Below are 24,566 nucleotides of genomic sequence, written 5' to 3' on the forward strand. Positions count from 1 at the left end.
ACCCCCCCCCCCCCCCCCCCCATATCCTCTGACAGAATAGTGTTCTCTAATTAACCATGCAGAACAGGAGAAGAACACGTGTTAATTTAATATAACAAAAATGTTGATTTTCATGCACTCTCCTTTTCAAATATTAATAGGCTAGACTTGCATTTCAAGATGCATCAAAGTAGCTCAGGATATGCAAATGTGATGTTTGCTGCTGCCTTACCCCAACCAGTTGGACTGACACAATCTCTCCCTTTATGCAGGCAGTTGCCTGGTTATGAGCACCGGAGGACCAAGAGCCAATAATCTGCACTTCCTTCAGTTGACCACACACAGAAAAAATTATGCATCCATGTAATCAACAGTTAATCAATTATAAATTAATTGACATATTCAAGAGTTGTAAATTGTCAAATTAGTTGCATCTTATTATTATAGTTATCTGCATAGCCATATCTGGCGACATTTAGAACACTAATTAGCACAGTGAACCAAAAAACATGTTAAGTCACATTCAATGAGACCAGATGAGAACATGGTGTAAGTTTTCACCATATTACAGTAAGATATCTTTAAGCTTTTTAGGCTGACAAATTGCAACTATTATTTATTTAGTCTATTGAATTGCGTTGTTTTAGTAGCTTAGAGTTGAATTCAAAACGGTTTCAACTCATTTGTCTACCTCAAACCATGTCTTGCCTCTCTCTCTGTGTTACAAATTAATCCTATTTACAGTGTGTTTCATGAGCGAGAGGTGCAAGAGGAAATTCTCAAAGTCACCGAAAGGTGGCGTATGAGTCACGTCTAACAAGTACACTTAACTGCCATTTGAATGGTTCTAGCTTACCTTTTTAATGTTAAATAAATGAAACACGAAAATATAAAATGTTACATTAAATATATGTCAGTAAGTTAATGAATGAATTATTAAAACACATTGCTCTCAACAATATGCATCGCACACATCAATGTTTTATAATCAAAAATACAATAGGCCTCTTGATTTCAACACAACATGCCATTTCCCTAGTGTAGGCCTATGTACAATATGACTTTGCGAATAATTACACAGATAAGATAAGATGTTTTAATTGTCTTTAACATTAACCACACTGAAATTCTAACTACTTGAAAGAACACATTTGAATATTGTACCTCAGAGGGAAATCCAAAATGTGCCAACATCCTTGTTTTTCAAATTTGAGGAATCGCTTGACTGCATCGTCATTGAAGAGCAATGCGTTTCTTCGTTCTCATTTAAGATCCAATAGAAGATCCACACAAAGTCTCCTTGGACCACTTAATAATGAAACAAGTGTTCTCCATCGTTACTAGGACTTACACTCCTTTGTTTCTGTAGAACTTACCAATCTTAATAACATATAAAAAGAAACAATACCTGAGTATTATGCTCCAGGTTTTTTGGGGAGCTTGGTGAGCATTAGTTAGCCCCTAGCGAAGATGAGCTTGTTTGAATTATACATTTATATTTCAGAACAAAAGGAGACAACGCACTTATTGTGAGGAAAAGTTTGCAGTGCGTTAGGTTTGCTGTCTTGAACGTAATGCTCAAAATGAATAATAAAAATACGTGACGTGTGGGTATGATTTTCTCTTGAACAAAAGGAATGTGAAAATGAAAGACAGAGAAGAGCCAGAGCAGATGCGATAAGATTTGTGAAGGGGCTATATTCTCTCTCTCTCTCGCTCTCTCTCTCTCTCCCACTTCTTCTCCTCCCCTCCTCTTTTTAGCCCTCTGTGACTCTTCAGTTAACAAACAGTATTTCCTACTGCTTCTGTCCCTGTCATTGTAAGTACAACATTGTCTTATTTACCTATTGAATGAATGAAACCATTGTCCTGCTGTTCTTGAAAGCGAGTGTTAAAGGTTTGGTCTTACTTTGTTTTGTCCGTCTATGCTGTATATTACAAACTTTTTCCTTTGCATTTTCAATTAGCTATCGCATTGTTCCTTATGTCATATTGTTGTTGGGATTCATTTTAATTGATGATGGTGCAGGATAGTGATAGTCGATTCTGTTGAGTGTAGATGAAGGCAGCGCGTAACTCAAGTGGCTCCCAGTGTGCTGCAACCTGTTCTTACTTACCTCTTACCTGTAGCCTGCATATCGCCCCGCGGTGGACCGTTACTTTTCTTCACTGTAGCCTACCTACCTTTACAGCTGACAAAGGGTGTTGAACTATTATTCCTCAGAAGAGTTGTCCATCTAATATCAAGATGTATAGCCTACTGTTGAAATGTTTTTGTTCTATTTGTCGTTAATTATGTCCGCTAGAGTTTGGTCTATACAGACCTTTGATGCGATAGATGTTTTATTGTCTTTTACGATTTTGAGGATACATAGCAGGCTACTATAGAAATCTTGAGAAGTGATTGTATTCCTCGAATGTCAATGGAATTGTAGCCTATAATAAAAACCAGTAATTATATTTACGCCTTTGAAATATTTTATATTGAATGTTCAAGGGGGTGGAAAACATTTGCTTGGTAGGCCTAGTGACCCAAATATTATTTTGATATAAAAAATGTCACTTCATTTACATTTTACAATGTAGCCTATTATATGTAAAGTAATAAGTAAGTGTTTTGGTGGGCTACCAATATATTTTTTGAAATACTTTTTTGAGACAGGTTGACCTACCACTGGTTGTTTCAATCATCAATAACACGTTTTTTTGTTTGTTTGCATAAACCTTGTAGGCTATGTCAACCAAAACAAAACGTCAAAGTCTATACACTATTTTGTGTATTGAAAAGACAATAGCACATCGATCTCCAATGTTATGTGTATGCATCATAGGATGATTAACCATGAGTTAATCAATGACTTGCAGTAAAATGATTTGCTCCTTTTATAAAAGTGATATATTGAGTTCTCAATAACTGAGTTATAACTAACACCATAAACCTTGCTGATATTGATATTATTTTATACAGATCAGACGAATGGGAACAGGCGGGCTCCCTATTTGAGATAGATAATCTTCTTATATTTGAAACGATGACACATTTTTATGAAATACTTTATTAATTGCCTTTCGCTTTCCTGTATTAACTTATATTTCGTCTATATAATGCTGAAATTATCAATGTAGGCTATAGGCTACAGTGTAACAACGTATTCCCACTACATTAAATTCCTACCCAACATAGACAATCGATCTATGACTGTTATAGCCTACACCACATATCGTTTGTCATAAAATGGTATGGTTGACACTCGAGTTCTTTACACGTCACTTCATATCAAAGCTTCAGTTGATCTGTTATAAAGGCCAGCAGTGTTATATTATAGGTACAGTATAACTAACCCCTAACCGAGTAGTTTTGATCTGTTATAAAGGCCAGCAGTGTTATATTATAGGTACAGTATAACTAACCCCTAATCGAGTAGTTTTGATCTGTTATAAAGGCCAGCAGTGTTATATAATAGGTAGAGTATAACTAACCCCTAACCGAGTAGTTTTGATCTGTTATAAAGGCCAGCAGTGTTATATTATAGGTAGAGTATAACTAACCCCTAACCGAGTAGTTTTGATCTGTTATAAAGGCCAGCAGTGTTATATTATAGGTACAGTATAACTAACCCCTAACCGAGTAGTTTTGATCTGTTATAAAGGCCAGCAGTGTAATATTATAGGTACAGTATAACTAACCCCTAACCGAGTAGTTTTCTGTCTTCAACTCTGAAGAGCGTTTCTGGCATGTGCTGTTGATAAAATTGTTCCATTAATTTAGAGTAAGGCAAAAGACAAAAAAGAAAGCCTTACACAGTCCACTTTACAGGTAAATAGGACAATAACTCTTATTGGAGTTTGTTGAAGTGCAAATTATGTTGTCACAACTTTCAATTGTGCTGCTGTATAATAATCGGATAATTGTTGTATTTAATGAAATCAAGAGCAAAATCTCCCTCTGTCTAATCACTCACTAAACTCTCTCTCTCGCTCTCTCTCTTTCGCATCTCTTGTCTTGTCTGGGCTGGGAGGGGGAGTCCTGCCTCTTTGCCTTCCTCAGATCAATGCCCTGGCCACTCACTTTCTGATGTTGCACGACGGGAAATGCTTTGAATACTTGCGACATGGCCGCTCACATTGATTGCCAAGATTGACAGCTCTGCGTCGTCTTCTCTTGTCTCTGAGAGAGAGGGAGATAAAGAGGATAGATAACAACAAAAGCTCCTTGCAGTTTTGACAATTAAACTTCATAGAAAGAACGGGATCCCCTCATATAGCCAGTGGGAACCACAGCAGACTTTAGTTCTCTTTCCTTTTCTCTACAGATAGTAATCGTAATGTTTTAACATAATATAGCGCGAAACACACGACTCGGGATACGATACCGTCAGGACCTGCATCTCTCTTTTCTCGGCTGATCTCAAGGTAAAACGTGCTTAGTTTTAACATGTTGTATCGTGTTTTCATTTAAACTGCGTTATTTAGCCTGTTTTTGTTGGTACGTAAACAGTTCGCCTCTTTCGATGTCAATAGGGGTGTTAAAACTGTTTTCTCTCTCTCACGCTTCTTTGTTCAGGTTTCATGGGGTGAAATTAGTTGTTTGTAGGGCGTTTTTTGTAAGGGGAATATGATAACATTCTTATTTATTGTTTCTCAATCGCGAAAGCCGTGGTAAACGCAATACGAAAGCAGAGTGCGTGAAAAAGACAAGCGCAAGCGTTCTCTGGAAAGGTTTGGATAGCTACTGTAATAATGATGCCCTGTTTTATTTACCGCCACAGGAGACTTGTGTAACTTCTAAGTTACATTCAATCGTGCGTCTCGAGATATTGATATCAACAGCTCTATATTTCACTTGGATTAGCAGTTAGGTTACTGATTTAAGCAACATACAGCTAGGTAGGCTAGGAGTAGGCTGTATGAATTACGCGCAACCCTTTTTATTTAATTGTTGGTTACGCATCCGCAAAGTCTTTTCGCGAAATTCAACTCTTAAAAATTATCATCAGTTTATATGTGTTTTGCTATGGTGTTGGTATCCGGATGCTCAATAACTTTCTCCTATGGGACTGGAAGGCAATTTCACTTTTGTCCACAGAGCGGTACTATTCATTGACAATGACGTGCGCGTTGCTCTAGGTCCCCTTCCATACCCTTCCTTTCGCCCTGATATTTCTGGATGCGAGATTTACAAGTTTTTTCGAACTTGAGCATATGGTTTATTTAGTTGTATTTCTTCCAAACTCTAAGTAATCTACATTCATCGTTTGACCGGAATTATAATTCAGTGTAAAACATGTATATTCGTAATTGTTTCCTATGTTGTACGAGGTTGGGAATTCACTCTGCCTTAACTTTAGCTGGAGGTCAGGCAAATTGACCTTAAAAGAATGCATAAGCCATAAATTAAAACCAACTACTCCTCGAAAGGCTATCCCATTTAGAGACGATATACCTGGACAAGGCTTCCCCTACAAGCATACAAAGCGCTGCTCTCGGACTGTTTTAGGGACTAACGTAAGTCATCTGGTGTAATTATTTTGTTTCTTTTGCACTATTGTCTTTACCTATCATGGACAGGTGTGACTCTGGCTATAGATACAGTGCAGATAATTGGAAGCACAGATTTAATTGTATGCTAAATATTCTAAATATTTACATTTGATTTGTTTCCAAGTGTTATAGATTGGATATAGTTTCCCTCATTTTTAATTTAGATTTTTTATTTTTATATAACTTTTACCGCATAGTAGACTATAATCAGATATTTAGCTATTTTAATATCACACATGGCTTTTGAAAGTGCTTGATATTTTCCCAAAAACACGATTATATACGAAGGTAGTGGGAGGACAAATGCCACGCAGTTCGTGTGAACTTGTCTGTTGTGTGAAGATAGCCCATAATTTACAAGGTGCTTCCCAAAATGAAACACTCGCAGTCTCAGATAAAGCTCTAACTAAAGCTCTAACTTATGCACAAGCAGTGATAACAATTTAATATAAAACAGAGGAAGCTGACAATGGATAGCCTAGTTTTTAAAGTATGAGAGGAGGAATACAGAGGTTTTCTCTGTCACTGCAAATATGGACTCTGTAGCCTACAGCTATTGCTACCGGGGAATATTCCCATGTTCCTTTTTTCTTAACCTTTGAAATAAATACAATAGGATTGCTGTGCCCACCCAGATGCGGAATCTGAAACCTTCATTGAAGACAGCTTAACTTTTCTCCTATTTGCCTTCCAAATAATGTCCAGTCCGTCAGAATAACCCGATGTCTAATAATACAATAATGTCTTAAGTGAGAGGGTGCATGGGTGAAGAACAATCGTCCGGCGTGTTCCTCTGTTCGGGTGAAGTTGGTCTCGCAATGGTATTTTGTTTTGAACAGTTGCTGTTAGTTGAGAGTGCAAGTTCCCTCATAAGGTAAGGTGGCACCGGAGCCCAATGGAAGTCACATTTATAATTAGACTGCCAATTCAGCACATTGTCCTGATTGCTATACAGGGACATTCGGCACTGTCTGGCTGCTCAATATGAGATAGTTTTTCCTCTGACGGACAGTTTAACACTGCCGGTAACAAATTAGTGAGGAGCAAAGGAGTTCTGTTGATGGTTCACTGCACGGCTGTTTCAACTCGTATTTTATCAGGGAAATAAAAAATGACTCCGCGATTTCCAGGTCCCTTTTCTCTCCGTTTCTGCCCATCTTTGTTTATTTTTTACGCACTCTAAATACTCTAAAATTAACGTAGGCCACAGTCGCTTCACACCGCAATAAAATGGATGAAAGGAACATTACAATATAATATGAATAACATGGTAGATGTAATCGATTTTTATAATTGAAACCTACCTACGTTTTTACACATACAGATAATATTTTAATTTGACCTCTTGCTCTGTGTGTTTGTCTTGTACACAAAGCTGTTATTGAAATCAAAGGTTATATTGATTAGGTCTATATTATCCAGGACGTTGGATTATTTGTTTAACTTTTAATACGATGATGAAAGTTGATTTAAATGCTTTATTAACCATTTTGGTGCGTATTTGGCATTTTGATTCAGATTTATGGTTTAAAATCTCACCTATTGTAACATTTCATATATTTCCTACTGTTTGCTTTTCAGGACTATCTGCACGTGGACTTGTGGTTTTGCGAGAGAGAAAAACATTTCCGAACTGGATCGGGACATAAAGATATCGACTCCCTGACGCATATGGTGCCAGTAAGTTCAGAGATTTAGAAGTGCATTTTGACATACCGAAACCGCATGCTTCACAGCCTGTGCTTGGCGCTCTTTCACGGTGGCTCTCTTGTTTAATAGATCCCCCCCCCATTCAATCCCAGATCAATAGAGTTGCATATTGCGAGACGAACTTTGCAATTGGAAACTCATTTTCTGTCATTTAACGACCGCTGATGATGAGCAAAACAATAACAAAAAATGGTGTTATTAGAACAAGTGTTGTCCTATTTAGTAGCCTAATAATGTTACATACGTTTACGTTTGATGAATGTATTGTTTTCCTGAGGGTTAAATGTATTGCTTTTGATTAGACAGTACAGAAATATTGTCATTATTGACAGCGCAATCTAGACCTGCAATGTGAGTTTAAAACACACTTGACCACAATAGTTATCATATTTTGAAAAATGTGTGTGAGCACAATGCAAATGCAATGCTTGATTTTAGTTATTGAGTCTATGGAAATATTGTGGTTTTAGATCTCAGCAAGACAACATGCAGAAAGGGATCTGTTTTATTCCATACCAGGCTATTGTTAGTTTAAGGAGTATGTTGTAATATATATTTGGTCAATTATTTTGTGCTATGCATATCATGCACAGCAATTAGCTTCATGAAGCTGGGAAGGCCGGTGTAGGGTCAGTAGCCTACCATGTGTGTTTATTTGAATGTTGATGTGCTCTCTACGGAGGCAGGCTGAAGACCAGTGCTGCATCAATTTAAAACTGGGGCATTACATTAACTTTGAATGGTTCCCTTTCCAATTACATGATGTGAGCTGGTTGTCTCAAAAGGGGTATCTTACCTACTGTGGAATACATTACTACTCTTATCACATAGTGTTAGTTCATCACTCTATTTACTATGTGTGTGTGTGTGTATTTATGTGTGTAGTCTATGTATGTGTGTGTGTCTGTGAGAATGTGTGTGTGTGTGTGCGTGCGTGCATGCGTGTGTGTGTGTGTGTGCGCACACACACACATGTATGCATGTACCGTATGTACAGAATATTGAATGTATGTAGGCCTATGTACACGGTATTTGAAATTGATGACTAATGGGTTTGGTGATTTTAAAATATTTTATAATGATTTGAAAACATTTACACATGTCTTTCTTGTATGTTTTTGGTATGTGCATTTTGCATCAATGGTTGCTTTTACTGAGTCTGATCTGTTAACTGCTACATCAGTGCCACTCCATAATAGCCTCAGAGACAACTATTATAGGACACAATGGATATGTATGGGATGTTTCTGTGCTTCAGTAGTTAGAAATATGAATTGACAATGAAGACTGAAATAAGAAAATAAGAATAAGAAAAGTGTATTGAAAGTGTACTGTTGTTCTGTCTGTGGATTATTTTAGCCCTTGCAGTACAGGCTTCATCTGGTTTCATTAGTGATTATGCTTAAGACAGAGTTATGCATCCTAGAACAATGAGGTAAAGTAAGTTGAATTGTTGGTTTAATTGTATGGCCTTGGTTTATCCGTAGCTAATTCCCTTGCCAAACGGAACTCCTTGTCCTCAAAATGCTATTGCTCTAATAGCATGAGAAATAACAACTTTCCAAGATCAATAACATTTGATGTTACAACTTGCCTTTATAAATAGCCTACATTATGTAGAGTACTTTACAGCAACTTTATGAATTTGATACGTTGAGCTATATTGGATATTTAAGTTGGGCCAAATGATTCTGGGTTAATGAGGTAAAATTATACAAATGATACGAGTTGATACGAGTGCGTTTGCACGCGAGTGTGTGTGTGTGTCTGTGTGTGTGTCTGTGTGTGTGTGTGTGTGTGTGTGTACGGGGCACGTCTGTTTCTTCTTGTTGTACCCCAGACACTTTACTGTGCTTGGCTTGTGATAGTCTGTCTGTCAGGGGGTTACTGGATAAGGTCATCCATGACAGATGCAATCTTCACTTAAGTCTCTCCTTTTTTAACTTCTTGTTTTTCCAATTGAGATTTTGAATCAGTCAGTGTGATAGTAATAGTTGCCGCAGTTACAGTATGAATAATGAGAGAGATGTTGCTCCTTGGATGCAGGCTGGCAGGGAAAGGCACAGGAGTCAGTTGAGTTGAGGCTGGCTCAGGTACTAGTCCCCCTCTCCTCTCCTCTTCTCTCCATGTCTGAGGGGGAGTGGAGTGGCAGCCGAGGCCTAATGATAAACAAGATGAGAGAAGCAGGTAAACAACAGCAGGCCTGGTAAAGGTAGGGCGTGTGGCAGCAGAAGGGAGAGGATTTCTGGGGATAATAAATGTGGCAGAGCATGTTGTGACATCTGTCTTTATAAGTGTTAGCTAATTTGCAGCAGAATATTTCAACAATGATCAAAACCGATGGCAACATGTTCATTACAGGAGTCTTTCTTTTGTAGTCCTCTGATTTTTCTGCTTCAAGTTCTCAACGTGCATTATTGAAGGGCTTTGGCACCTTCAGATCTGGCACCATTATGATCTTCTTGTATGACACAATTAAAAAAAGATGCTCTTTACAGCACATTAATGCACAATGATTTTCATTATGCAAACTGTGAATGCAGTTTTAATAAATTAAGTGAAGACTTCCAATGTAAATGAAACATGCCTAAAATGACTTTCAAAGAATCCTCACATCTTTTTATGCCCTTTCTGGCTTGAGGTGAACACATCTCAAGGATCTTTGCATTTCCAACGTTGACAGTCTAGAGAGGGTCCAGGCTCCATCTCTGAATGTAATGGTTTTGTTCCTAGAGAAAATGTACGCCTCTCAGTACAAACCATTCTCACCACTCATGGGTGATGGGTGAGTCTTGAAATATTGATGAAATAAATTTTTCTAGTGAGACATCAGTATCAGACAATGGGGGCATCCAGAGGCTAGCTATCTAACTGTACAGACACAGATGATTTTCAAGTCTTGAAGATGGATACTGTAGATTAATGATTAGACACATGGTCTTGGTGAGATGCGTAAGTCCTCATACTTAGTTATTATCAGACTTAAGATTTTTTTTCTGAATTTTAAGTAAAAATTAGCTAGGCTAATCTTATCTGGGGTTTAACTACACTCCCAAATTGCAATCTTGCTTTAGATTAGAATACGGATTCTGAATCTACTGCACATCGGGACATGTCAGTGAAGTTGTTTGTATTTTAGCTGCAGTCCAAGCTAAATGTGTTGTTTCTTTATAAAGGCTTTCATTGTTTTCTTCTTAGTAACCTTGGGTCCAGATGACTTCTGCTGTGAGATTACATGAACTACATACAATTACATTCAATTAAATAGGTTGAGTGCATCCTTTTCTTTAAATTGAAAACCATCAGCACCTGTATCCCATTACATGTTGAAGACCAAGGTACAGTACCAGAGAGAGATAGAGAGAGATTTCCCTATAGAATCAACCAGACCTCTAGTATCACATTACATGTTGAAGACCAAGGTACAGTACCAGAGAGAGATAGAGAGAGATTTCCCTATAGAATCAACCAGACCTCTAGTATCACATTACACGTTGAAGACCAAGGTACAGTACCAGAGAGAGATAGAGAGAGATTTCCCTATAGAATCAACCAGACCTCTAGTATCACATTACACGTTGAAGACCAAGGTACAGTACCAGAAAGAGATAGAGAGAGATTTCCCTATAGAATCAACCAGACCTCTAGTATCACATTACACGTTGAAGACCAAGGTACAGTACCAGAGAGAGATAGAGAGAGATTTCCCTATAGAATCAACCAGACCTCTAGTATCACATTACACGTTGAAGACCAAGGTACAGTACCAGAGAGAGATAGAGAGAGATTTCCCTATAGAATCAACCACTCTAGTATCACATTACATGTTGAAGACCAAGGTACAGTACCAGAGAGAGATAGAGAGAGATTTCCCTATAGAATCAACCAGACCTCTAGTATCACATTACACGTTGAAGACCAAGGTACAGTACCAGAGAGAGATAGAGAGAGATTTCCCTATAGAATCAACCAGACCTCTAGTATCACATTAGCTGTTAAGTGTTTGGTAGGGAACTGGGTTTGAACATTATGATTTCAAAATTAGTATTAGTATTTTACACGGGTATAAATAAAGCTAAACCAATGTACATTTTGAGCAATTGTATCGCTTCACATGGACAATATAATTTCATAACTCACCAAAGGGGTACAATTTGAACTGTTTCATTCACTCACCCATTGAATATGTTTCACGTTTGGACTGCAAAATAATTGGACAATTTATTTTAATCCAAAGCATAGTTGTGCATAATTAAGTTAGACTTCAAAATGCAACAGTGCCGGCTATGGTAAATAGTCTCTGTTGAATACTCTCTTTCTAAATATCACACATTAATATGTAGAATTAATTGGAGGGGCCTTGGTGGCCGTGTGTTTTTGACACAGGGCTGTTTCTGTAGGGGACGGTAATCAGTAGCACTGTCAGCTGGAGGAATTAGTACAGCTCATTGTTTCTACGAGTCACATGAAGATTTGCACAGTCCATGTGTGAAGATGACTGGCTCTATTTCCATATCAAAGAGGCCCACAGTGCTGCCTGTAATTAAAATGCAGTGGTTTTGGGAGCCCTTGCTCGGCACACAGTTAGCACAGTACACTGAAGCAGCCGAGTGTTGTCATCTTTCCCTAGGAGTGTGCAAGCGGTCGACTCCTGCATGCTTCTCTCAATACACCTATAATTTTGTACAAATGTGAATGCCAGTCCACGCTCCTTTTGTGGAGAGTTTAGTTTTCTTTATCTAGCCTCTCGTTTTGGCTGCCTGTTTTATTTTAGCCCTCAGAATAGACATGATTTAGTGTACGTTATTGTCATGTCAACTGTTGACATTGACAGTGATATTTCATATTCTATATGCACTGTATTCATTGGCAGTATTTATTCATAACCTTTATTGTGGAAAGGCCATGAAATCCCACTCTTGCGTTCCATGATTTACATTACTTGTTATTAGTTAGTGACCTTGTTGCATATTTCTCCAAACGGTGCCGGGATCAACAGTTCCTTGTTGGTTTGTTCGACAGTGTATTGTGGTCTCTGTCCTTCCTGAATTGGAGAAGATCTGAGGTTGGGTCTTGTGAGAGAACGAGGGAAGAGAGATTACTGCGATGTGGGCCTCTATGCTGCTCGAATACAAAGGCCTCAGAACAACCCTTTCCTTGTGATCCCCATTGTGTTTGGATCAGGCCTTCCCTTGTGATCCCCCATTGTGTTTGGATCAGGCCTTTCCTTGTGATCCCCCATTGTGTTTGGATCAGGCCTTCCCTTGTGATCCCCCATTGTGTTTGATCAGGCCTTCCCTTGTGATCCCCCATTGTGTTTGGATCAGGCCTTCCCTTGTGATCCCCATTGTGTTTGGATCAGGCCTTCCCTTGTGATCCCCCATTGTGTTTGGATCAGGCCTTCCCTTGTGATCCCCATTGTGTTTGGATCAGGCCTTCCCTTGTGATCCCCATTGTGTTTGGATCAGGCCTTCCCTTGTGCCGGCCGCTGCCAAGGACTTAGTACAAAAGGACACTATGGAAATATCAAACTGGAAACCAACATGGGCAGCTCTCTGGGTGAGAGCGAGGTACCAGGAAGAAAACTTTGTATGCCCGTCACCCTGTTCTAATTACAATGTATTACATTCAGGATGCATTTTGTCCATTGATATTAGCATTTACAAGGAGGATTGGTGACACTAGTAATTTGGAAAACCCGACTGGATAAACTTACTGGGAATGATGTAAGCTCCATGAAAAGTCTTACTTGGAAATGTAAAATAGGAAATTCCCTTTCCTCTTGAAAAGTCGACTCCTGCATGCAGGTAGCCTAGTGGTTAGAGCATTGGACTTGTAACCGAAAGGTTACAACATTGAATCCCTGAGTTGACAAGGTAAAAATCTGTTGTTCTGCCCCCGAACAAGGCAGTTAACCCACTGTTCCTAGGCCATCATTGAAAATAAGAATTTGTTCTTAACTGACTTGCCTTGTTAAATAAAGGTAAAAAATATATATGTACATGTTATGCATAGGTTTGTAATGAGCTGAAATTGGAGCGTCCTGTACTACTTAAAGGGATTCTTCAGGATTTTGGCATTTTTATCTCTCTGTGTCCAGTATGAAGGAAGTTAGAGATAGCATACTAGCTGACACCCATAGACTTCTAGTCAACACTAGTTAGCAGTGGCTCAGCAAACTACCTCTAACTTCCTTCATACTGGACAGAGACATTAAAATGGTGTCCACAAGTTCATCTCACTCTGGGGAAGTAGATAAAGGGCCTCATTGCCTAAATCCCAAAGTATCCCTTTAACATTAGAGCATATACAGTAAGGTAACCATGCTTTATGGAGAACCACACGTGTCGTATTTCATCTTTGAAAATTCAGCCTCTTTGGTTCCGAAAGATAATTTATGATTTAGTGTCCTCTTGCATCTGCCTGTGTGTATTCCACAATGAAGCTCGGGTTAGCACGGTGCTTTTCTGTTTTCGCAGGTTAGACATTAGCCAGTTCCTGGAGGCTGACAGTTAGCCTGATATCTGCCAGTTCCATCAGATATGAGATGTAAAATATGCTCCACGATTGTGTCTGTGCTGCGCTGCTCCCTGCTCTCTGCTCCGGTGTAAAGCATGCTGGGAGCAGTTTAGTTGAGACATGACGCTCAGCAGCACTGATGCTGTACAATACTGGGGCTCTATTTCTTTTTAAGGCTCTCCACTGCCATCCACATCTTTATACATTGCAAAACTGTCACCAAATGATAGATCACAAAGTTTACTGTGCAGAGTAATGACACGAGGTCACTAATTGATCAGATATGATTTGGCACCTTGATTTACAAGGAGTGTCAGTCTATATTAAACAGCTTGCCCCTCCATGTGTCACTGTGTCACTGAAGAATTACTTAAATGCAAAATAAAGTCCTGGGGCCTCATTTATCAATCATGCATAGGCACAAATCTGTGCGTAAACCATGCATAGGATAATTTCCACACAAAGTGTGGGATTTATCAATAGGAACTTTTGATTGAGTGTATGTAAATTTAGAAAACAGCCATGACCATGCGTACACAAGGTGCATAGTGGTGGAATAAGGGAACTGCTTACCAAGCGTAGAATGGGAGAAATATATGTTGAACATTTTTTAAATTGTGAGAGTAATAATTAAATAATTTTTAGATTTAATTGTATTTCCATTGTGAATTCATGCAACATACAGTTGAAGTTGGAAGTTTACATACACCTTAGCCAAATACATTTAAACTCAGCTTTTCACAATTCCTGACTTTTAATCCTAGTAAAAATTCCCTGCCTTATGTCAGTTAGATCACCACTTTATTATAAGAATGTGAAATGTCAGAATAATAGTAGAGAGTGATTTACTTAAGCTTTTATTTCTTTCATCACATTCCCAGTGGGTCAGAAGTTTACATACACTCAATTAGTATTTGGTAGCATTGCCTTGAAATTGTTTAACTTGGGTCAAACGTTTCGGGTAGCCTTCCACAAGCTTCCCACAATAAGTTGGGTGAATTTTGGCCCATTCCTCCTGACAGAGATGGTGTAACGGAGTCAGGTTTGTAGGCCTCCTTGCTCGCACAAATTTTCTTTGGGATTGAGGTCAGGGCTTTGTGATGGCCACTCCAATACCTTGACTTTGATGTCCTTATGCTTGGGGTCATTGTCCATTTGGAAGACCCATTTATGACCAAGCTTTAACTTCCTGACAGATGTCTTGAGATGTTGCTTCAATATATCCACATAATTTTCCTTTTTCATGATGCCATCTATTTTGTGAAGTGCACCAGTCCCTCCTGCAGTAAAGCACCCCCACAACATGATGCTGCCACCCCTGTGCTTCACGGTTGGGATGGTGTTCTTCGGCTTGCAAGCATCCCCCCTTTTCCTCCTAACATAATGATGGTCATTATGGCCAAACAGTTCTATTTTTGTTTCATCAGACTAGAGGACATTTCTCAAAATATTACGATCTTTGTCCCCATGTGCAGTTGCAAACCGTAGTCTGGCTTTTTTTATGGCGGTTTTGGAGCAGTGGCTTCTTCCTTGCTGAACGGCCTTTTGGGTTATGTTGATATAGGACTCGTTTTACTGTGGAAATAGATACTTTTGTACCTGTTTTCTCCAGCATCTTCACAGGGTCCTTTGCTGTTGTTCTGGGAATGATTTGCACTTTTCGCACCAAAGTACATTCGTCTCTAGGAGACAGAACGCGCCTCCTTCCTGAGCGGTATGACGGCTGCGTGGTCCCATGGTGTTTATACTTGCGTACTGTTTTTTGTACAGATGAACGTGGTACCTTCAGGCATTTGGAAATTGCTCCCAATGATGAATCAGACTTGTGGAGGTCTACATTTTCTTTTTTGAGGTCTTGGCTGATTTCTTTTGATTTTCCCATGATGTCAAGCAAAGACTCACCGAGTTTGAAGGAAGGCCTTGAAATACATCCACAGGTACACCTCCAATTGACTCAAATGATGTCAGTTAGCCTATCAGAAGCTTCTAAAGCTATGACATAATTTTCTGGAATTTCCCAAGCTGTTTAAAGGCACAGTCAACTTAGTTTATGTAAACTTCTGACCCACTGGAATTGTGATACTGTGAATTATAAGTGAAATAATCTGTCTGTAAACAAATATTGGAAAAATGACTTGTGTTATGCGCAAATATGTCCTAACCGACTTGCCAAAACAATAGTTTGTTAACAAGAAATTTGTGGAGTGGTTGAAAAACGAGTTTTAATGACTCCAACATAAGTGTATGTAAACTTCTGACTTCAACTGTATCTTGACAGGCCATATATCATTTGACCCCATCAGTCCATGTTTTACATAATAATCCATATAAAGTACAGTAATTTGTTAAATTAGAGGCACGTGTGAAAGTGAAACCATTGTTGAAATACTATTAAAGACTCAGATAATGGGAAATCAAATTAGAGATGGCTGATCTTGCTCTGTTGGAAGATTTGGCACACGCTTCATTTTGCAGAGAGCATGTTTTTAGAGACAGGTAGGACTGTTTTTGCTGAAAGTATAGATATCGTTTCCCAAAACCAATCGTATAGGATCTTTGCAAGGATTTAAGGCCAACTTTAGAAAGGCAAACGCTTGCCATTTCGTTGCACATCAAAGTGCTATCAACCCTCGGGTGTTTAGCAATGGGCACTTTTCAGCGGGAGTTCGCCGATCGGCATCTCACATCCCTCGATGAGCCAATGTTTTGAATGCAATCATTAGCAAAACAAACTGTAACATACAATTTCCATACACCATTTCAAGAGGGGTTTCTTTGCCATCAATGGGTTCACAAACACGAACGGAGCAATAGACGGCACCCACAACGCCATAAAAACACCATCCCAAAACGAGTTAATCTATGTGAACAGAAAAGGTTTCCACTATTAATGTGCAGGTGATAGGTTATGTAATGCGCAAAAAAAATACTGCTGAATGTAGTGGCCAGGCGGAACGCACGACTCGTTCATTCTGTAGAACAGCAATGTTGGCCTACATAGCTACAGGAGGGAGCTGTTGAGGATGGATTGCTTATTAGTGAGTTGCCCACTCATTTAAAGTATATTTGCCATGGCTAAATCAACTTGAATTTTCCTAATGGTCCTCTCTTTGTAGCTATGTTTTTATTTTTACTGGTCAAGCCACAACTGAGTGAGCCAAGTAAAATATTTAGACACCTCTATTAAGTCTCTGAAAAGTTATTTTTTTCGTAGCTTTTTTTGGTTGCGCTGTTGTTTTTAATTGTACGGCGTTATATATTCCCCACAGGTTTAAAGGGATGATTTTGACCATATATGGTTAATTAGGAGCGTTTCACAATGCAAATAGCCAAGGTCGTGCACAAGCACTGAGGCTAAAAACGATTGGTATTTATCAATGGTTATCTCCTCCAGGTGTGCGTATCACGCTCGTAGGATTGTTTGATAAATCACTATTTTTCTATGTGTACGAACATTCTAAATTCCATTCGTAAGTAGTATTTAAGAATAGTTTCTACGCAATATTAATAAGGCCCCAGAAATCTGAGACATCAGCGCATGCATGTTCTCCGTTCTCCATCTCTTAAATAATATATTGGAAAAAGCTTACTGAGTATGGATGGTATAATCTCTCAGGTCTTTTACAGTATCTCTTTTTCTATGGATAGATGCTAACATTTACATAGACCCATAGAACTGGACCTAGTGGCAAGGTCTAGTACTGATCAGTTGCTGACATATGGAATAGGCAATGTGACTAAAAACGTCCTGGAAAATGATTTGAAAAAGCTGGGATGTATTGAGCCAAAGTCAAGATTCCCTACACTTTTCGTGTGGAAACTGGGAATGCATAATGCCAAAAATAAATTAAAGTGACAAAGGAAGGGGGGGGGGGGGCTCTTGTGGCTGACTTTTTGATGAAGTTAACCAAAATGTTTCCCCTGGTACAAACCCAGGTCTTTTGTTTCCTTCTTCCATGATTATTTACACCGACTTTGATTTTTTTTACAGGGCTTTGCCCTCGATGTGCGTCATGAGAAAATGGCTTCAGCAGACTCAACCACAAGCTCTCTCTCTCTTTTGCCTTCTCTGAGAAAATTAGAATGTCGTTATTGCATCATGTATAATTTACTCATACCTTTGTTCAGAGAGAAAGAGAGAGAGAGAGGGAGCAAGAGAGAGGGAGGAACAGAGAGAAGAGAGGGACAGAGAAAGAGAGGCCCTCATGGTGTGGAGTGGTGAGGAGACGAGAGACGGAGGCTGAGAGCAGCTTGTCTGAACATTCCTCATTGTGAGGACTCAGCAGATAATGATGTTAGTGTTCGTCTAAGGTAATATACTCTGTGTCGCCCCAGACCTCTCTGATACTGTGGAAGTGGACTGAACGGAGTCTCCTGCTACTGGAGCAGATTGAACTGGAGTTGTTTTGAGAAGGACAATGCTGGTCAACCCTCCTCTTCAACAGTAGGCTGTATAAAAACTATATTTGGCTGCTTGAGTGAGTACTCACAGTTTAAAGCTGCGTGCTAGAAATGTTTTTGTGTTGCTCATCAGTATAGGGAGCTGTGATTGGTTGAGGCTACTGAGTCCATGTCTCTCAGAGCTACAGCTTACTGTATCTACTTGGGGCCTCTCTAGAATGGAGAGTTTGTGTCAATACAGTATATAAATAAATATCGTAGAAATGTGTTCCACATGACAAAGTCCTACTGCCTCACCAGTCATTTGGCATAGCAGGAGCAGGAGCTGTCATATTCCTCTCTCTCTCTCTCTCGCTCTCTCTCTCGCTCTCTCTCTCTGTCTCTCTCTCTGTCTCTTTCTCTCACTCTCTCTCTCTCTCTCTCTCTCTGTCTCTTTCTCTCTCTCACTCTCTCTCTCTTTCTCTCTCTCTCTTTCTCTCTCTCTCTCTCTCTCTCTCTCTCTCGCTCTCTCTCTCTGTCTCTCTCTCTGTCTCTTTCTCTCACTCTCTCTCTCTCTCTCTCTCTCTCTCTCTCTCTCTCTCGCTCTCTCTCTCGCTCTCTCTCTCTCTCTCTGTCTCTTTCTCTCACTCTCTCTCTCTCTCTCTCGCTCTCTCTCTCTGTCTCTCTCTCTCTCTCTCTCTCTCTCTCTGTCTCTCTCTCTCTCTCTCTCTCTCTCTCTCTCTCTCTGCCAGCACATATTAACCACAGCACAGTATAAACACTATGTCGGAAAATATGAACATTTTGCTTCGACCCAAGTGGAAAACAAATCGAAATTGAATTAAAACTCACTACTTTCTTTAGAAACAATAGTATTTCAAGTGGGAAAAAAGTCCAAAGTTTTGCTTTCAGAGCAGTTAGTTTGTTTAGGACATGCTCAAAGAGGCAATTTTTACTCCAAACTACCAATGTAAAAACAGAATGGAGTTGGGCAGTGAAACAGAGTGAAGTGACTAATGTTTCTGTTAGCTTTCACTGCACTTGTCCTTACACACAGTGCAGATATAGTGCTCACTCTGAGGAAAACCCAGACTGCTCCGTGCCAGAAGCATAAATGCAAAGAGAATAGTCTTTAATAAAAACATTTTTGAATGGGACTTAAAAAAGAGAAATCTGCTGAAGTGATGGAGAAAGCTTGTGGTTTGACCCTGCTGTGAATTTCCAATGAGCCTCTTTGACAATCTGAGAGGATAGCCACTCTGGCACACGCTACATGCTACACACCCACATACAACACACACAGTTACACACACTGCCAGGCAGTAAGTGTGCAGAAACTTCTGGGAGGGGTCTGGGGAGGGAGGGAGGGATGGGGGAGGGTGGCTGACGAGAAGGTTGCACAAGGGAAGGGAAGGCGAGGAGGGGAAACGAGGGGACGGGGTGTCCTGGCTGAGGATTAGTCACACGGGACTGGATGGACTGCGGACGTCCACCACCAGCTTACTGATGTTAAGTACAAACACATACATGACTTCACTGACACACAAACTGAAAGTATGACCGTGTTGAACTTACTCAACCCCAGAGACCGGAGGGTTTCCCCTGTAAATAACCAATCACTTACATCTCTCCTCACAGTGAAAGCAAGTCTGTAGTGGTCAATTGAATTGCGGCCACCTTATAAACACCATTATTACACTGGAACAAACCTGCTATCATTAAGCCCTTCTCATATGGAAGCAGGAGTGGTCGCTCTATACCAGTTTAGAGAGAGAGACGGGGAGAGAGTTTTGTGCCTGAATGTGAATAGCGTTGGTGGAACACACTGACACACACACACCACGCCAGACCCTGGGTTGTGGTTGAATGTCACAGTGGAGGAACACTTTATGTCCTTGGTTAGGGGTGGGGCTGATGGTAGCAGGGGAGGGATGTTCCTCCTCTTCCCCGGTGAAGCTACATTTATTGGTCACCATCTGCAGGGTGGAGGAGTTTGGGCTGGGGCCAGCCTAGAGAGAGGCTTCTAATTAAACCATCATCATGATCAACTTGTGGTCAGTGATCGTCCCCAATGCTGGCTCTCCAAGATGAACATGGAATCACTGAGGCTTTCCTTGAAGCCTGTGTTGGACTGAATTAGAAAGGGAGAAACAAAACGGAGGAGAAAAGTGCTACAGGGCACTTTTTCTCTTCTTGGCAGGCAGAGAAAGACCTTCTGCCATATCCACTCAAGTTTAAACAATTACCCGACATCATAAGAAACCAGAAGAACCTTAGTCTGGAATAGTCATCGCTTTGGCCTGGCCTAGCTCGGTTTCAGGCATGGCGTAGCGAGCGTCACATGTTGGAGCTCTCGATAATTTAAATTAGTGTAAGAGGGTGTGCCTCCAGTCTCTGTATCTATGCAGCCCGAGGAGCTTTCCTTTGAGGTTGACAGCCTTTAATATAGTATTTCATGGTTTGATATGTGAGTGACACAGAGCTGCTCCAAGAGGACGGCAAAATGGTTTATTAGGGCCTAATTACAGTCCTGTGATTAAAGGGGAAGTGACTGTGATTAGGATAGTCGAGGACGATGGATGAATATTCAGAGCGGAGACGAGCAATAACGGCTGTGTGTGTGTGTATGTGTGTGTGCCTGTGTGTGTGTGTGTGTGTGTGTGTGTGTGGGGGGGGGGGGGGGGGGGGGGAGTGCTGGCTGGTGCAGGAACCTGACTGCCTGGCTGGCTGACTGACTGCTGTGTAACCACATGCTATGATATCATCTTTACGGCAGATCTCATCTGGGGGCTTTTCAGCTTTAGCTGTTGGGCAGAAAATGCATGCACAGATATGTGGTGCTGCCCTGGTAATGGTAACCTTTCAGGTTCCTGGTTCCTGGTATGCAAAAGGAGCGCTAGCTTTCCCTATGTGGAAGAATCCGTGAAGCTGATTTGGTGCTCTTACAGGCCTTGTACGTTGCCCTGTGATTACAAAAAAAGGAAAGGATGTAGTAGGTTTGAAGCTTGTTTTGGTATGCTATCAGCCCGGCATGCAGGAGTAATGCAGTGGACTTTCACAGCCAATTGAACATGAAACCGTCAGGAATGTGCAGCACAGCCAGGTCTGCTCCGAGCTGCTAGGGGAACTTGCTAAGAATCACACATTCTTGTGAACTTCAAAGTATGCACTGTTTAAGCAAAGAGATAAATGGCCTTATTATTAGCAGTTTTATTCAATGGGGAGATTAGTATCGGTTTCTCTTTTCTTTTCAACCTACAAACTTCGAACATTTTCTGACATGTGATATCTGCCATTTCTAAATCATTTCTGGGAGTGCTCTGAGGGTATGATATGGACAGCAAAACCTTGCAATTTTATAATTTCACAACTGACTTCATCCTTAAAATGACGGTTGGCTAACCTGTCTATTACTCTCTTTGATTTCAACAGTACATGCTTTTGCGCTCTGAGAGGTATTCATAATAAGCTTAAACTTCTCTGACTTTATTGCTAACGGGGCCTTATCTTCCAGCTATTCAAGAAAGAGAAGTCATTTTTCCAATTTCCAACATTTTGCTGTTAGGTCACAGCCTGCTCAAACTACCTTGAGGGGATTGTTGTAGCAAACAACACACATACTCACACACTCACACACACAAAGGCACACACATTCACACACACACACGCGCTCCCAGGAAAACTATATTCATCTTAAATAAATATGGAATGTTACAACTGTGGAATTTCCTTAGCCTAAACAGATACTGCCCTAGGTGCATATTTGCCAACTGGGAGCTTTCAGAAGTCATGTCATGTCCACATTATTTATATGTCAGTGGTATTATATGTTTTATCTGGAGAACTAATGTTTATTCTTCCTTTTCCTCTGATGAGATGGAATGAACAGTATGATGAGATGGAACAGTATGATGAGATGGAACAGTATGATGAGATGGAATCAACAATATGATGAGATGGAACAGTATGATGAGATGGAATCAACAGTATGATGAGATGGAACAGTATGATGAGATGGAACAGTATGATGAGATGGAATGAACAGTATGATGAGATGGAACAGTATGATGAGATGGAATCAACAATATGATGAGATGGAATCAACAGTATGATGAGATGGAACAGTATGATGAGATGGAATCAACAGTATGATGAGATGGAACAGTATGATGAGATGGAATGAACAGTATGATGAGATGGAATCAACAGTATGATGAGATGGAATGAACAGTATGATGAGATGGAACAGTATGATGAGATGGAATCAACAATATGATGAGATGGAATCAACAGTATGATGAGATGGAACAGTATGATGAGATGGAATCAACAGTATGATGAGATGGAACAGTATGATGAGATGGAATGAACAGTATGATGAGATGGAATCAACAGTATGATGAGATGGAATGAACAGTATGATGAGATGGAATCAACAGTATGATGAGATGGAACAGTATGATGAGATGGAATGAACAGTATGATGAGATGGAATCAACAGTATGATGAGATGGAATGAACAGTATGATGAGATGGAATCAACAGTATGATGAGATGGAACAGTATGATGAGATGGAATCAACAGTATGATGAGATGGAACAGTATGATGTGATGGAACAGTATGATGAGATGGAATCAACAGTATGATGAGATGGAACAGTATGATGAGATGGAACAGTATGATGAGATGGAATCAACAGTATGATGAGATGGAATCCAACAGTATGGAGAAAGTGTGTTGCTCTTATTAGAACTGGGTGTATTGCTAACGGATCACTTTACATCCACAGATAATGTATCCCCAAAAGTGTTTTTCTTGCATCACGTCAATCATGTTCCCCGCACTGAAAAACACAATTTTGCATGTCTATTTCCTCTGAATATCCTCCTCAAAGCACGCTCCGCTTGGAAATGTATATTCATATATAATGTAAGATATTTTTTTTTACAATTAGTGTGTGGCGAACAGTAGTGGTCACAGAGGCCTCTTTATATTTAGTTTGGAGAATTGTCAGTTTTTCTAGGATGATAATAATGGGAACCATGTGTTTGGCCGGCTAAAGAAAATTAGCAACCTTTCATGTGACCCACCTGTCGTGCTTTCAGCACCGTTAATGCTAACCTCATGTTACTATCATCAGGAGAGCCAGTCTGTGTCAGGCACTGGGGACATGAGGAGAGCGTCCTCACACAGGGCCCCTGGTAGCAGCTCCTGATACACTCTACTAACCCACCAGCACGGCAGGCCTGCTGCCTAACCTAGCACAGAGACCGTCTACATTTGACACTTACATGCGACTTCTGCTATCAGAATACGAAGGTCGCATTGAAAAGACAGGTCTTGATGCACAAAAGTCGCATTGTGGTCAGATTGTGTTCAGATCTGGCTAACCATTTCAGGAGGTGGTCAGGGACACATTTTGTGCAGATTTCTCCTCAATCTGGACGTAATCAGGCTACCGAAAGCGCATGCAGTGGGCAACGTCATCAGCACTCTGCCCACAAGACTCCAGAAAACTTGTTTTGGGAGCGAGAGGCATCTTGTTTCATTAAAGGTTGGAGGAAATACATGCCTAGCCTGGGAGGAATGTGTTTGCTGGCTTCATAAATGCTTGCCAGCATTTAACGATTAGAACTTCTGGCTATACTAGAAGAGTTATGAGTTATGCTAACCTGTTTGCGATCCCTTTAGCTTCGCTAGCTAGCTTTCTGGCCTACAGAGGTTAGCTGGCTAGTTAGCTACAGTAGTTGGCTGTGTTATTATCAGATTTAGCCAACTACTATTTGAATATACTGTGGGAAAAGGCAATCCGGAAACGGTAGACACATTTAAATGTAGGTGTAGAGGCATGACACGTTCAGAATTCCATCATCACAACTCCATGATCAGAATACAAAAGCTGCATGAACTGTCAAGTCTAGACACGATCAGAGCAGCTAACTAACAAACAAAGAAACAAAAACAATCACCAAACAAATATGAAAATCTCCACAATAAGCCGAGGGCACAACTGTGCTGGTGGAGAACCTCTATCTTAGACTTCGTTCCCACCAGGATCAATCTCAGCATTTGTCAGTGTGCTGTAGTTATTTGCTAAGGGCTGGCAGGCGGGCAGCACAGAGAGTCTGGCAGTATAATGCAGGTTCCTAGCCCTGAGCCTGGAGCCCTCCCTCCCTCCCAGTGTGCTCTAGTTGTTTTCTACAGGCTGGCAGGCGGGCAGCACAGAGAGTCTGGCAGTATAGTGCAGGTTCCTAGCCCTGAGCCTGGAGCCCTCCCTCCCTCCCAGTGTGCTCTAGTTGTTTTCTACAGGCTGGCAGGCGGGCAGCACAGAGAGTCTGGCAGTATAATGCAGGTTCCTAGCCCTGAGCCTGGAGCCCTCCCTCCCTCCCTCCCAGTGTGCTCTAGTTGTTTTCTACAGGCTGGCAGGTGGGCAGC

The 24,566-nt window shown here is 40.5% G+C and overlaps 1 protein-coding gene across 50 annotated transcripts in view; it reads left to right on the plus strand.

Moving 5' to 3' along the window:
* The first annotated feature begins 3,970 nt into the window (after nucleotides 1-3,970).
* LOC100136290 (SOX-LZ) overlaps nucleotides 3,971-24,566 on the plus strand; it is a 200,174-nt gene continuing 179,578 nt past the window's right edge. For 20 of the 50 annotated variants that reach the window (XM_090236759.1, XM_036979117.2, XM_090236783.1 and 17 more), the window contains exons 1-2: nucleotides 4,047-5,484; nucleotides 7,102-7,200. The gene's annotated coding sequence lies outside the window, so the exon portion shown is untranslated. Of the gene's footprint in view, nucleotides 5,485-7,101; nucleotides 7,201-24,566 lie in introns of all 50 variants that reach the window. The other 30 variants (XM_036979116.2, XM_090236782.1, XM_090236764.1 and 27 more) reach the window with 4 other exon arrangements.

The sequence above is a fragment of the Oncorhynchus mykiss genome, chromosome 6, assembly GCF_057628025.1.
Source record: "Oncorhynchus mykiss isolate SJ-2025 chromosome 6, ASM5762802v1, whole genome shotgun sequence".
In the NCBI taxonomy this organism is placed as follows: domain Eukaryota; kingdom Metazoa; phylum Chordata; class Actinopteri; order Salmoniformes; family Salmonidae; genus Oncorhynchus; species Oncorhynchus mykiss.